This window comes from Crocuta crocuta, unplaced genomic scaffold (genome assembly GCF_008692635.1).
Source record: "Crocuta crocuta isolate KB4526 unplaced genomic scaffold, BGI_CrCroc_1.0 scaffold176, whole genome shotgun sequence".
Taxonomy (NCBI): domain Eukaryota; kingdom Metazoa; phylum Chordata; class Mammalia; order Carnivora; family Hyaenidae; genus Crocuta; species Crocuta crocuta.
The window spans coordinates 2,619,248-2,634,090 of NW_027531905.1; the positions used below are offsets into that span (position 1 = coordinate 2,619,248).

Genomic DNA, 14,843 nt, shown 5'->3' on the forward strand with positions numbered 1-14,843 from the left:
CCATTGTCAGGTGTGTGCAACTCTGTCTATACTAGTCTTTCATGCACAGTATCTGTTAATTCAATGAAAGTATGACACACCAAAAAGAGAAGAAAAAAGACCCATTATCACAGGAGAGGGCAATTAACTGAGTCAGAATCAGACCCCAAATGACCCAGATGTTGGAATTATCAAACAGAGTGATGGAAAAAATAAAAAGAATCAAATAGGAATTCTGGAAACTAAATATATATTAGAGAGGAAGAATTCCTTCCATAGGCTTATCAGCAGACTAGACACAGCAAAGGAAAAAAAATAAGTGACCTTGAATGTAAGTCCATAGAAATGATTCAAAGTCAGTCACAAAGGGAAAAAAGGAGTGAAGTAAAAAGAGCATATCTGAAAGACACAGGACAACAATGAACTATCTAACATGGGTGTATTTGGAGTCCAGAAGGATAGGAAATAGAAAACAATACAGAAGAATTATTTGAAGAAATGATTTTCAGAATGAACAAAAGACAACAAACCACACATTTAAGAGGTTCAGAGTAGTAGTGTAAATACCAAGAAAAGCCCACTGAGGCACATCATAGTTAAATGGCTGAAACACAAAAATAGAGGCAGTAAAGAAACATTTCCTACAGAGGCACAAAAATAGAAAGTAGAACAGACTTCTTGTCAGAAATTAGGCAAGCAGAGACAACAAAGTCATACCTTTCAAGAACTGAAAGAAAAAAAATAAGTCGAGTCAGAATTCTATATCTGGCAAAAATATCTTCCAAAAATGAGAACGAAATGAATTTTTTCCAGACAAACAAAAGCTGAAAGCATTAATTGCCAACAAACCTACACAAGAAAAAATGTGAAGGAAATTCTTCAGGCTGAAAGAATCTAATACAGGATAGAAATTTGTATCTACACAAAGAAATAAAGAGCATGGGAACAGGAAAAAATGTGGGTCAATATGAAAAAACATTTTTTAAAATTTTAACCTTTTTAAAAGATGATTGTCTGAAGTAGAAATCCCTAAAAGACATTGTACATTTTTTTAAATGTTTATGTATTTATTTTTGAGAGAGAGAGAGGGAGACAGGCAGAGAGAGAATGAGAAAGAGAATCCCGAGCAAGCTCTGGGCTGTCAGCACAGAGCCTGATGTAGGGCTTAGACTCACGAACCATGAGATCATGACCTGAGCCAAAATCAAGAGTCCAATGCTTAACCAACTGAGCCACCCAGGTCTCCCAACATTGTACATTTTATAAGATATAGTGAAGTAAAATGAATGAGAATAGTAGCACAAAGGAAAAAGGAATAACATAGAGGAATACTCCGGTAAGGTTCTGATACTATACAGAAAGTACTACAGTACTTTAAAAATGTGTAATGTAAAGCCTACAAAACCAAAAAATGTATAACTAATAAGCCCAGTAGGGAAAATAAAAAAGAATCATAAAAAAAAAAATTCAATAATTCCAAAGGAGGCCAGAAAAGGGCAGGAGATAGACAAAGGAAAAAGAACAAATAGAACAAGCAGAAAACAGCTACCAAGATGGTAGATTAAATTTTCTTAAATGATTATTCCTTTTTGAGAGAGAGAGATAGAGAGAGAGCGTGAGAGAGAGCAGGGGAGAGGCAGAGAGAGAGGGAGACCCAGAATCTGAAGCAGGCTCCAGGCTCTGAGCTGTCAGCACAGAGCCCAACGTGGGGCTCAAACTCACAAACCATGAGATCATGACCTGGGCCAAAATCTAATGCTTAACCAACTGAGCCACCCAGGTACCCCGCAAGATGGCAGATTTAAATGCAGTGATATTTATAATTACATTAATGCTCTGAACATTTCAATGAAGACAGATTGTCAAACTGGGTGAAAAAAAAGCAAGACCAAATTAGATGGGTCTGGCATATTAAAGGAAATCCACTTTAAATGGATTAATAAATTATCTAAACATAGATAAATTAAGAGTAAAAGTATGGAAAATATTCCATGCAAATACTCATCCAAAATAGCTGTAGTGGCTATATTAATATGAAACTAATTAGGCTTCTGAAGAAGGAATGTTACTGTTGAGAAACAGGGGCATGCCATCATGATGAATGGTTAATTCATCAAGAAGACATAATAATCATAAATGTGTATGCACCTAATTACAGAGTTCAAACTCACAAATAATAAATGATAGTATAATAGTTTTGCTAGTCAGTTTGGTTTGTGTCAATAGCAAATGGTGGGATAAAGTTATTTCTCCTGTAGTGCCCGCCAACACCACCTTCTTCCTTCACCAAGTTCAGTGATTGATGACCGACTTGGAGTAGCCATTCATTAGAAGGTCTACAGCTAAAGACTGGAATATGTCTTCCTCTGATGAACATATGTCCCAGCATGCTTTTAAAAAAAGAAAATTCATGTGAGAATGAATAGAGGAAATGAAAAAAGCTGGAAGTGTTACAGAGAAGTCGGGAAAAAAAGAGCCCTTTTTAAAAATCTGAAGTTAGATCCCATTTCATGACATTGCTTGTGCTCTGAGTTAAGCATACTCACTTATTAATTAGACCTACACTTTTACCAAAAGATTCTAAAGGGAAGAGATTAATCTGTTAAGCAAACATGATTCTACAAACAGCACTTTAACTGGTGGCTATATTTTTGTCTGGACTCATTTGCACACCTTGTTCATTCAGTTATTTCATTTTTGACAGGCAGCAGGTGAATGAAGTCAAGAGCTATTCATCTGAATTCAGTCAATAAGGAAAAGTGTTTGAAATGGGGGAGGAGGGTGAACCACAACAATTTTCATTCTGAAGAGAACATTGTTATTTATTAACAACACATAATTTAATCACAGATTTATTTTTTGTCTCCTGTAAATCTCACTTCACTAGCTCACGGAGTTTCCCTCAAAACTGGTATGAGGCCTTTCTTTAATGATGACCTGAAACACATTTGACCCATCTAGCACCATATGTATAGAATAAAACTTTAATGTTCTACCTGAGAAGATTAAATAATATGAGGATAATTTATGCAGTGTTTTCTCCTTTGGCGCAAATGATGAAACAAAAGGTCTAAGAAAATAAAATATTAATACAACACTTAAGAGTTTGGCTATCCATTCCAACAGTGCCGGTCAGAATATTTATATGCCTCCTTACATCCCTTGAATTTTAAATACCTTGTGATTTCACGTTAGTGCCAAGTATTAAACGTTCTCTAAACCCAAAGCCATCTACGTAACTTGATTTACATGCCTTTGTGTAAGGCGCTTACGAGAAAGATTTTAAGCTTCACTGTATGAAAATCTAACTGATACTTCATCCAAAAAGGTAGAAAGTGAGTCCATTTTGTGACAATATAACAATAAACAAAACAAAATTCTGTTCTCACGGAACTCAGCTGGTTAATGGTCATGACTTGTTAGTTACAATGGACTCACTATCTACATTTTGTGAATAAAATATTGGTTAGATTTTCACAGAGTGAACCCTAAAATCTTTCTCCTAAGCACCTTGCACAAAGGCATGTAAATCAAGCGCCAAACCCAAAGAGGTTGGGTTTAGAGAACGTTTCATACTCGGCACTAAAGTGAAATCACAAGGTGTTTAAAATTCAGGGGATGTAAGGAGGCATATAAATATTCTGACCGGCACTGTTGGAATGGATAGCCAAACTCTTAAGTGTTGTATTGATATTTTATTTTCTTAGACCTTTTGTCTTATCATTTGCGCCAAAAGAGAAAACACTGCGTAAATTATCCTCATATTATTTAACACCTGGAATGATACCTGACATGTAACCAGTATTCAGCAAATATTGTTGAGCTGTGGACTATGAGAGACCCTGCAACAAGGCTCCTCCTCATCCTCTCCCTCGTCCTCCACACTTTCTCGTCCCCCTCTAGGATCTCTTTTTATTGGTTATCTTTCCCAGCCCAGCACCTTTTATTAGTGCCCTTTAGAGATTTTCTGCTCTATGACTATAACCACTGTCAGGAGTCCCTTGGCCATGGTATTTAAAATAAACATAAAACTTGTCATTGCTCCAGTATATCCTTTTTCTCCCTATGTCTTCTTTGCCAAAGGTACTGAAAGGGGTCTATACTCACTTCCAACTCTGCCTTACCACCTGCTCATTCATTCATTCATTTCAGAAATATTTGAGCAGCTACCTACCATTTGCCAGATCCTGTACCAGAAACTGGGGATACAACTGTGAGCAAACACCAATGTGGTCCCTGACCTCATGGTGTTCCCCATGTCCTTGAGGTATGACTTTCCCTCCACCATTCTGCAGAACTTACCACACTGAAAGTCATCCACACTCTCCTAAATCCTCATTAATCTCCTCCATCACCCTTCCAAACAACCAATCCCTTTTCTCTCTGCCTCAGGGATCTCATGCCTTCTGTGACTAAATCCCTCCCTAAACCCCTACTCCCAGCAAACCCTTCTTCTAGTCATTCATCTCAATAAAGAGCTTCCCGGGGCGCCTGGGTGGCTTAGTCGGTTAAGCGTCCGACTTTCGCTTAGGTCATGATCTCGCGGTTCGTGGGTTCGAGCCCCGCGTCGGGCTCTGTGCTGACTGCCAGCTCAGAGCCTGGAGCCTGTTTCAGTCTGTGACTCCCTCTCTCTCTGACCCTCCCCTGCTCGCTCTCTCTCTCTCTCTCTCTCCTAGAAATAAAACATTTAAAAAAAAATTAAAAAAAAATAAAGAGCTTCCCTATCCACCCAGTTGTTCAAGCCAGAAACTTAGGAATCCTGGATACCCCCTCTCCCCTCATCCCATCATTAGCAGATTCTATTGACTCTGTATCCAAAATATAGCCCTGATTGTCCATGGGCAGAATGGCGGATGTTGCAAATCTTTTTGTGGGGGAACCACAGTTTCTGATTCTCAAAGAGGATGCATTGGCAGTGAGGAGGCTGGGGGTCCCTTGGCTGGTGTGGGCTGTACTGATGAAGGGGCCCAACATCCATGATTACACATGGAATTGAAGGAAGACGAAGTCAAATGTGGAGACAATTTGTGGAGTCAAAAGGTGGAGTCAAAAGCTTGCAAGGAATAGCAATACTCTGCCCCACTCGCTAGTCCTGCCCCTGGAAGCAACCATTCTTTTAGCTCCTTTTTTAAAATTAAAAAAAAAATTTATTGAGATACAGTTGACATATAACATTATTTTGTTTTATTTTTTAAACTTTTTAAAAATGTTTATTCATCTTTGAGAGAGAAAAAGGCAGAGCATGAGTGGAGAAGGGGCAGAAAGAGAGGGAGACACAGAATCCAAAGCAGGCTCCAGGCTCCAAGCTGTCAGCACAGAGACTGATGCAGGGCTCGAACTCATGAACCGTGAGATCACAACCTGAGCTGAAATCAGACACTTAACCAACTGAGCCACCCAGGCGCCCCTTACATTATATTAGTTTTAGATGTACAACATAATGATTTGATATTTGTATATATTGTGAAATGACAACCACAAGTCTAGTTAATATCTGTCTCCAAACATAGTTACAGATTTTTTGTGTGTGATGAGAACTTTTAAGAGCTACTCTCTTAGCAGTTTTGAAATTTACAATACAGTCACCCTACTGTACATTACATCCTGTGACTTATTTTATTTTATTGTGACTTATTTAATTTAATTAATTTATTTTAAAGTTTGTTTATTCTGAGAGAGAGAGAGAGAGAGACAGAGAAAGTATGAGTGGGGGAGGGGCAGAGAGAGAGAGGAAGAGAGAGAGAATCCCAAGTAGCCTATGCACTGTCACTGGCTCAGAGCCTGATGTGGGGCTTGATCCTATGAACCATGAGATCATGACCTGACCTGAAGTCAGGTGCTTAACTGACTGAGCCACCCAGGTGCCCCATCCTATGACTTATTTTGTAACTGGAAGTTTGTATGTTCTGACCCCCTTCATGCATTTCACCCGCCTCTCTCCCCACTCCTGTGGCAATCGCCATTCTGTTCTCTGTATCCATGAGTTTGGATTTTATTCACTTACTTGTTTTTATTTTTTATTATTTTATTTTATTTTTTATTTTAGAGAGAGTATGAGCAGGAGAGAGGCAGAGAGATACAGAGAGAAAGAGAGAGAGAGAGAAAGAGAGAGAGAATCTTAAGCAGGTTCCATGCTGAGCACAAAGTACCACACAGGGGTTGATCCCATGACCCTGGGAACACGATCTGAGCCAAAACCGAGATGCTCAACTTCTGAGCCACCCAGGCACCCCAACTACAGGATCTATTCTAGATCCACCCTCTATGAGACAAACATCTTAAAATTTTACCACCTTTTACGTGATCATGCCCCAAAGCCATGATCCCCAAACACTAAAAACACTTGATCTAATATAACTGGTTCATGGTACAGATATAAGCCTTGACAGTAGATATACTAAGAGGTCTCCTGACTCTTGTATGCTAAGAGGTCTCCTGACTCTTGTCCTGTGTAACTTCCATGGGAGGTAGGGGTGCACAGAGATTAGTGACATAGTCTATAGGGTCACACAAACTTGGGTACAAATCCTGGCTATATCCCTCATTAGCTGGCTCACTTTGGACTGGTTATTCTTTAAGCCTTAGTTTCCTCCTCTGTAAAATGAAAATAGTAACAGCCCATATCTCACAGGATTATTGTGAAACTTGAGTAGTACGCGTCAGGGCTGAAGAAACATGCACTGTTACTGGCCAGTCTCCCTGTGATATACTTTCATGGCATTCTGAACTTTCCCTCTGCAGCACCTATCACAATTATAATCAACTATACTGTAACTACTATGTGATGTCTGTTCTTTGAGATCAGGAATCGTACCTACCTTGTGTTTGGCTTTATCCCTAATGTCCAGTAAAGGGCCAGACACATAGTGTACATTTTGAATGAATGAATGCTTCCACTGGTTCATAACCCTCTCTGGAGCTTTCCTGGTATATTCTGCAATTGCCCCGCATACGTGGAGGACAGGGAGAGACTGAAGGAAGAGGAAGGCCACTCTACACTGGTACCTGACAGTTTTAATAATAGCAAAGAGAACTTACAATATGAGGCTTGCCTTGGATCAGAAGCAAGACAAATGGATCCCTATGCCTACTCTCCAAATCTTAAATAAAGAGGCTGTAACTGGGCTCAGTCATATATGACCTACAGGTGTTTTTAGCACCAGCTCACCAGCTGAGGCTATGGCCTCGGAGCAGCCTCTGGAAGAGGGAAAGGCAAGTAGGATGCACATTCCAAGGACAGAGGAGGGAGTGAGGAGCCTCTGAGTTCCCAGGGCCCAGCCCAGTCACTTCTTTTTGATGATATTCCCCAACATCACATATGTAGAGTTGTTGGGTGTGAATTCAAATGTTTTGAAGAGCACAGAATTTGAAACTATGAGTTATAGGCCTTCTAAACCAGATACTGGCAGTATTATCCCCTCCATAAAACTTGTGCCAGTTCATTATGAAGAAGGTCAAGAAGGATTATTCAGAGAACAAAAGAGACAATTATACTCTTTGAGAAACTGCCTAGTTCAACAGTAGTGGAATGAAGAGGAGACAAAGAAGTGTAGGTAACAGTGGGGGCTGGAGAGTTCTGAGACCAGAGGAGATGACCCTTCAGTGGGGACAGGACAGGTTTAATGGCGACATTAAAATAGCTCTGGCCAGACCAAATTAGAGAGCACATGTGCAGTCACTTGTCATATCCTTCTGCTGTCAGTAAGGTAAAGCAGAATAAAATTAGGAAGCAGAGACAAGATAGATACAAGAAAGAAGTGGGAAGCCAGAGGGGTTTAGGGGTTGGTTTCTGAAAAGTAAGGCAGATGATACAATTACTTGCATCACCTGAGACTAAAGAGAGGCAAGGCATTCTCATTCCAGGTAAAGAGAGATCCTCTGACTCATGGCTCTGACTCCTTTGCAGTCAAATGCAAGCTTGAGTCAAAGTGATAATGGGGCTCCTTGCCTAGGTTTCACTCTCCAGGATTTACAGAGAAATGACAGAGCACCAAGCTATTCAAAGGTCTCCAAGGATCACATGGCCTAGTAGGAAGGTGATCAGAATGTAATGACTGGTCCCAGCATGTTGCCACTCAATAGCACATCTGTCTTCTTCATGACAAGGAGAATAAAGTCAGGAAATTTTTTTAAGGTTTTTTTTTTTAAGATAAAATTGTGAATCTAACAAGGTAGGAGAATAAATCAATTGCAACAAAGAAAAAGTTCAAAAGAGATAAGGCCTTATAATTACTGCCATTAAAAACTTAAAAGTCTGCACATCAAATGGCTGCTATTTATGGAGTTAATAGGGGAAGAAAATTGCAGTATGTGCTTAAACTTCTAATATGCCTTCACCATTCTTGTCATTAATAACTACAGGTAAAAATGCATATGCTTAATTTTTAAAAATGAAAATATACTACTACATACAGTTCTTATATAAATAGAACATGAGACTAAAAAGTATCAACCGATCTTCCTGTGTGGTTTGTGGCATTCTAATAGGCTTAATTACTGATGTCATCAGTTCTAACAGGCTTAATGACTGGTATCGTTGATAATTATTATTTGCCACATTGCTTTCTTGTCAAACCACAAGTACCTGCCCAAGGACACCATGCTGGGAAGGGGTAAGAGGGTCTAAGCAGCCTGCAGGGAAAGTATAGGTTGGATGGTGCACCTGAGGAGGGTGCAACATCTGGGGATGAGGAAAACAAGCTGAGGGCAAAGTGTGTGGCTTCTCACTGGTATATTTTCAGCTATGAGACAGCCATGTGATTATGGCATGTGATAAACACACGAACTTTCCTTCTGTGATCTCTTGCCTGAAGTCAAATCACACAGGATACAAGATGGATCGTAGAAAGTCATAATTACACCTAATTCTCACACTGAATTACCAGTGTGAGACCAAAAAACAGGTCTTGGGTGCGTATCCACCTGCTGGGAGCCAGCATCATGAGTCTGGGTAGGCATGGAGGTGTCATCCTCACACACCTCAGGTGATCCCAGCTCACTGGTCCCATCAAGGGCACCAGCTTCTTTTTCTTCCTCTTTTCCTTTTCTTTTCTTTTCTTTTTTAAAGAAAAAGTCCCAAGTCAATACAGCTTTTATTCCATCCTTAAAATACCGCAAATTGTTGGGAGCCATTCTGAGCCCGCTAGTCGAGAAAACTCCTGGTGAGGTTAAAGCAAGTTTGCACGGTCTCTTGCCAATTAGATGACGACCGATACCCACCCCCACTCAATTATTTCTGCTTGAGCACCGACGCCTAGGGTACCTTGTTGATCAATATCGGGAGTGACTTGTCTCCTTATTCTGGCCCTGGTAGGATGATTGCACCTTGTGAAGGAACTTATTGTGGGAACTTCTTCTTTTGATTATGGGAACAGACATTGTGTCTCCAGAAGGTCCTGTTTCCCTCCAGACTTTTCCTGGAGCTATAAACAGACTAATGACCCTTACTCATAAAAGACTGACCTTAACATGTACAATGCTGTTTCTACCATTGCATTAGTCCAGGATGTTCATACAGCTCAACATGTAAATCAGCTAACCAAAAATGTCTCTCATGCCCTAGCTATTCAAGAAATCATAAAACTAGACACAAAGATAAATGCACTCGAAGAGGCTATTCTATGTATTGGAAATGAGCTAAACTCTTTAAAGGTATGGTTGGTTCTCCGGTGCCATAAAGAATATAACTGGAAAATCAAGTCTTGCCCGGAGACAAAGAGCCTAACTTAGAGAGATGGAATAGATAAGGGCAGAAGATAAGTCACTACATACACCTTTGCTAAATGATGGTGTATAGCAGCCCCTTCCCTAAGGTCTACGTTGCACAAACACCTTCCCTTACCCTGGCAGCTGTGATGACGATGGAAAAGAGTATCTACAAACCTATGACTTAATCTTGTTGTTATTAAAATGTGAACACCTTGTTATTTTCTTACTCAACCTCACTATAATTGGGGCAGTTCTGCAAGAAGACTTCTGTAAAACCTGTTTCTGTACATTTTCCAAAAACATCTTATCACAAAGAGCTATCCATTGTAAAAATTCCATTTCCTGATGCCATGTTAACATTTGACCTATAAATAAAGACACCAAAACCGACAGGATGGAGATGCCTGCTGGTGATCAGAAAGGATCTCGGGGCTCTCTCACTCCCTCCCTCGCCGACACCGTCCATCCTTCAGGGACCCCTGGACCTGCTGGAGCCAGCCTCTGACAACAAATAAGTCTGGAAAAATTATTTGCATCTTGCTGTTTCTGTAGCTGGATGGAGAACTTATTCATCAGCAAGTTGATGAAACATAGACACCATCCAAAATTTTTCTGAAATCCTTGTTTTTAACTGTTGTGGCCTGCTGAATCAAAGCAGCTGAGTTGGATATAAGTTCAATGTCATTTCCTTCAAGAATTACCTCAGCTTTCTGGGCTTGAGATATAGAACAAGCAACACGTGGCTTCATCTGAACCCTGCAGATGTATTTTTCACCCAAGAAATTTTGGATTTCAACAAGAGAACTATTTTCCTGAATAACAATGATGATGAGGAAGTAAGCATATACAGACCTCATCTTGTAATGGAAGCCTTGTGTAATGCCCTTAACCATGCTCTATATACGACTATAGGTAGTGCAAACAGAAGCCAGTTCTTTTCTGTTTCTCCACCATTTGTCAACTTCTTCTTTTTCTTTCCAAGAAGACTGAGTACTCCACTCATGTGATCCAAGTCCCTTCGCAGGTTTCCTCTGGGGCCCCTCCCAGTAACAGGGCATCCCTTCAGAGTGATGTCAACATTTTCTGGAATGTCAACAGCCTGATTGCTGAGAATGTCTTCATTCTCGAAGTATATGCAGCAAAGAGCAATGGGACCTGCTCCACATTTCTCATTCCCACCACCTTTCTTTTACTCTTTGTACTTAACATCTTGTACAAGCCAGCAGCTAGCAACACCTGTGGACCCAGACAGAGGTCACTGGCTACTATAGTCAGGGGACTGCTCACTATGAAGCTAGTGGTTTTAGGGGTGTTCAGAGAGAGGGCCACACAGGCTTTGAGTCAGCCACCACAAATGCCCAGGCAAGAAGCCACAGGATCCACATGGAGAAGCTGTAAAGAGGTGTAATAAGCCTAGGATTCACAGTGTAATGATAGAGATCCACGTCTACATGGTCACTGTCTGACTCAAGTCACTTAAACTCAACAAACCTCAGTGTCCTCATGTAAACTCTAAACGAAAATGTGTCCCCGATGAGGTAGGTTTAGTTCTGGCTCTTTTCACCACTCAAGCCTATCCATGCCAGTGCATGTAAAGTAGTGCAGGTGAGTACATGCCACAACACACATGTGCTATGTACTTTTATAACACACATGTGCAACATAGATGTGCTGGGCTCCCATGAGAGGCAAAAATTAGATACAACTACTCCATGAATACTTATATTGCTGGAAGCCTAGTTATGTTTGATATAACTAAATAAATTAGTATGATACATTTTGATAATATTTTTTCAGCTTCATTGAAGTATAAATGACAAATGAAAATTATATATATTTAAGGTATAATAACCTGAAATTTTGATATACAAATACATTGTGAAGTAATCACCAAAATGAAGCTAACATACATTTTCATAATATTTTATTAGAATTAATAGTGGTTATCATAAATGCTTGAGAGCTTCTACTATTATTTCTGTGATAAATAATGCAAGTACTTGGTATTTATGTTTAAGGACCCAAGTCTGAAACCAAAATCCTTAAAACTTTTTCAAACGTCTGGATCTAAGTAATGAATATTTAGAAATTCATGGTAAGTTATAGAAACCTTTTGGAAGTACTTATCTGTGTGAATCAAGAATTTTCCCAATACTGTGTAGCCAAAATAAAAACCGAAATAAACTGAGTGCAGATACAAGTTTACAGCTAATAGGTATTTTTCAATTCCAAATTTTTCTTCACCAAAAAAGCTTTGTGGTTCTTACTGATTGATTTTACAATAAATAAAATGTTAAAACTTTGAGTTTATACATTTGTACTAGTAAAATAAATATTATTTATTACAATGGGGTCCCTTATTAGATTACATTTGAGAAAAAGCTTTATTACTATATTTTTAATGAGAATTTGAAATCAGTGTTTTAAGAGAATGTCTCTGTACATTCTTCCTGCTACTTAATATAAAAATGGGAAAATAAGAATTTCTTTAGCTTTGAGGTAGGGAAACAAGCCCATAAATCAAACACACTCCAAACACCATGATACCTGTCTCTCTCACCAGCATTGTGCAGGTCCCCAGAAACAAAATAAGCATAAGAGAAGGTAAGAAGCCATGGGATGGAAATATTCCTCAACATAGCACTGGCCCACACTTCTAAAAATCAAGTTAAAGATTCTTTTAATTTAAGAAGAAATGTGGGAAGGAGGGGCCAAGATGGCAGAAGAGCATGGAAGCTTTTGTTTGCATTTCACATCCAGATCAACAGTAACCATCCTGCACACCTAGAAAACAGACCCAAGGATTAATACAACAATCTGCACAACCTGAACCACAGAACTTGGCAAATACACAGTGTGGAGAGGTGAACTGGGGGGAGAGAAGCCGTGGAGGGCAGGGAACTGCTTTTGCTTGCTGACAGAGGATGGAGGGGGGTGGGGAGAGTATGGGAAAAGCACCCCCCCCCCATAAAAAGCAGCTGGAGAGAAAATGGAAAAGTGGAAACTGTCACAGGGACTGAACAAAAAAGGGAGAGAGGAGAGGGTTTAAATTCTATTAAGACTCTATAAACAGGGGGAACACAGAGTCTGAAATTCTGCAGCTTGATACCTAGCAGTGCCCTGGTGGGAAGGACAAATCCCCAGGAGTGGACAGTGAAGTCAGGGGTCCTCAGGCCACCCAGGGAGAGGCGGTTCCCCTATTGGGAGGACATTTGATAGAGGCTGTTTGGCCACCACACAGCCAAAGTTTCCAGCAGACCCCAGAGAACAACCAGATTCCCTGGTGCTGGAACAAGGAATTTAAGGGTGAAGCCCAGTGCCAGATATGTTTCCTGACTTACCATAATCCATGAATTGCTGCTGCTACACTATCATGCGAACTTTTTCTGGGGCGGGCTGGCACACAGCCGCAGTCCCTGGACATCGACAGCAGCACGGTCCCAATAATGTTCCTGGGTGCAACCGGTACCCAGCCATTGCTTGGTGAGATCCTCCCCCAGAAGTCTGAGGGAGTCAAAGCCGCAGTCCCTCAGAAGTGAAGGTTAGAGAACACAGCCGCATCTGAGATAAAATTCAGAAGGGAGGTGCCATCTGTCAACCTGATGGCTTGGTGACAGACAGTATAAAAGTGGGGAGTGGATGGAGGCCAGAGACAAAGGATGGTGTGTGATTGCTGATGCTGAGAACAGAATTCTGATACTAGAAACTGGGTAGCTGGGTGAGGCCATTTTTACCCCTCCCACGCATGTGTATACACTACTACATGTGCCACAACAATCCACCGTAGTAAGCTAAGCAGCGCCATCTAGTGGATATGGAGCTGTTACCCTAAGCCCTGCCCAACTGGGCCAACCTCGTTCTTCAGAAACACCCAAAGTCTCTCCGTCTCCTTAGTTTATGGACCATAAAGTGCTTCATAGTTTGACTTCTAGGGGAAAACGATGTAATTTCAATTGCATTTCAGTCTGTTTGCTACTCCATCTAATCAAGTTTTTCTTTCTTTTTCTTTTTTTCCTTGAATACAAAAGAAGAAAAATTTATTTTTATTTTCAATTTTTATTAAAAATATTTTTCATTAATCTTTTCTACTATATCTTTTATTTTTTTGTAAAGTTCACAAATTCTATTTTACTTCATTTCATTTTATTCTATTTCATTGTATTCATTTTTTCAAATGTTCAAACATTTTCTTTTTTATTTTCTTTTTCTCCCCCTTTGACCTCTAATCTGTCAAGCTCCTTTCAAAAACAAGACCAAAACACACCTAGGATCTAGCATAAGTTATTTCTTTTGTGTGTGTGTTTTGTTTTTAATTTTATAATTTTAAGTTTTTAACTTACTAATTCCTTTTCTTCCTTCACAATGACAAAACAAAGGAATTCACCCCAAAAGAAAGAGCATGAAGAAACAACCATCAGGGATTTAATTAACACAGATACAAGCAAGATGTCTGGACCAGAATTTAGAATCACAATATTTAAAATAATAGTTGGGGTTGGAAATGGATTAGAATCCCCTTCTGTGGAGATAAAAGAAGTAAAAGCTAGTCAGGATGAAATAAAAAAATGCTATAACTGAGCTGCAATCTCGAATGGATGCCTCAGCAGCAAGGATGGATGAGGCAGAGCAGTGAATCAGCTATCTAGTGGGAAAACTTATGGAAAATAATAGAGCAGAAAAAAGAGGGAAACTAAGGCAAAAGAGCATGATTTGAAACTTAGAGAAATCAGTGACTCATTAAAAAGGAACAACATCAGAATCATAGGGGTCCTAGAAGATGAAGAGAGAGAAAAAAGGGTAGAAGGGTTATGTGAGCAAATCATAGCAGAAAACTTTCCTAACCTGGGGAAAGACACAGAAATCAAAATCCAGGAAGCACAGAGGACTCCTATTAGATTCAACAAAAACCGACCATCAACAAGGTATATCATAGTCAAATTCACAAAATACTCAGGCAAAGAAAGAATTATGAAAGCAGCAAGGGAAAAAAAAGTCCTTAACCTGCAAGGGAAGACAGATCAGGTTTGCAGTAGACCCATCCACAGAAATTTGGTAGGCCAGAAAGGAGTGGCAGGATATATTCAATGTGCTGAACTGGAAAAATATGCAGCCAAGAATTCTTTATTCAGCAAGGCTGTCATTCAAAATAGAAAGAG

The 14,843-nt window shown here is 39.8% G+C and overlaps 1 pseudogene; it reads right to left on the bottom strand.

The window, feature by feature from the left end:
* Nucleotides 1-10,259: 10,259 nt before the first annotated feature.
* LOC144240243 (large ribosomal subunit protein uL6 pseudogene) lies at nt 10,260-13,164 on the bottom strand (annotated as a pseudogene).
* Nucleotides 13,165-14,843: the final 1,679 nt, after the last annotated feature.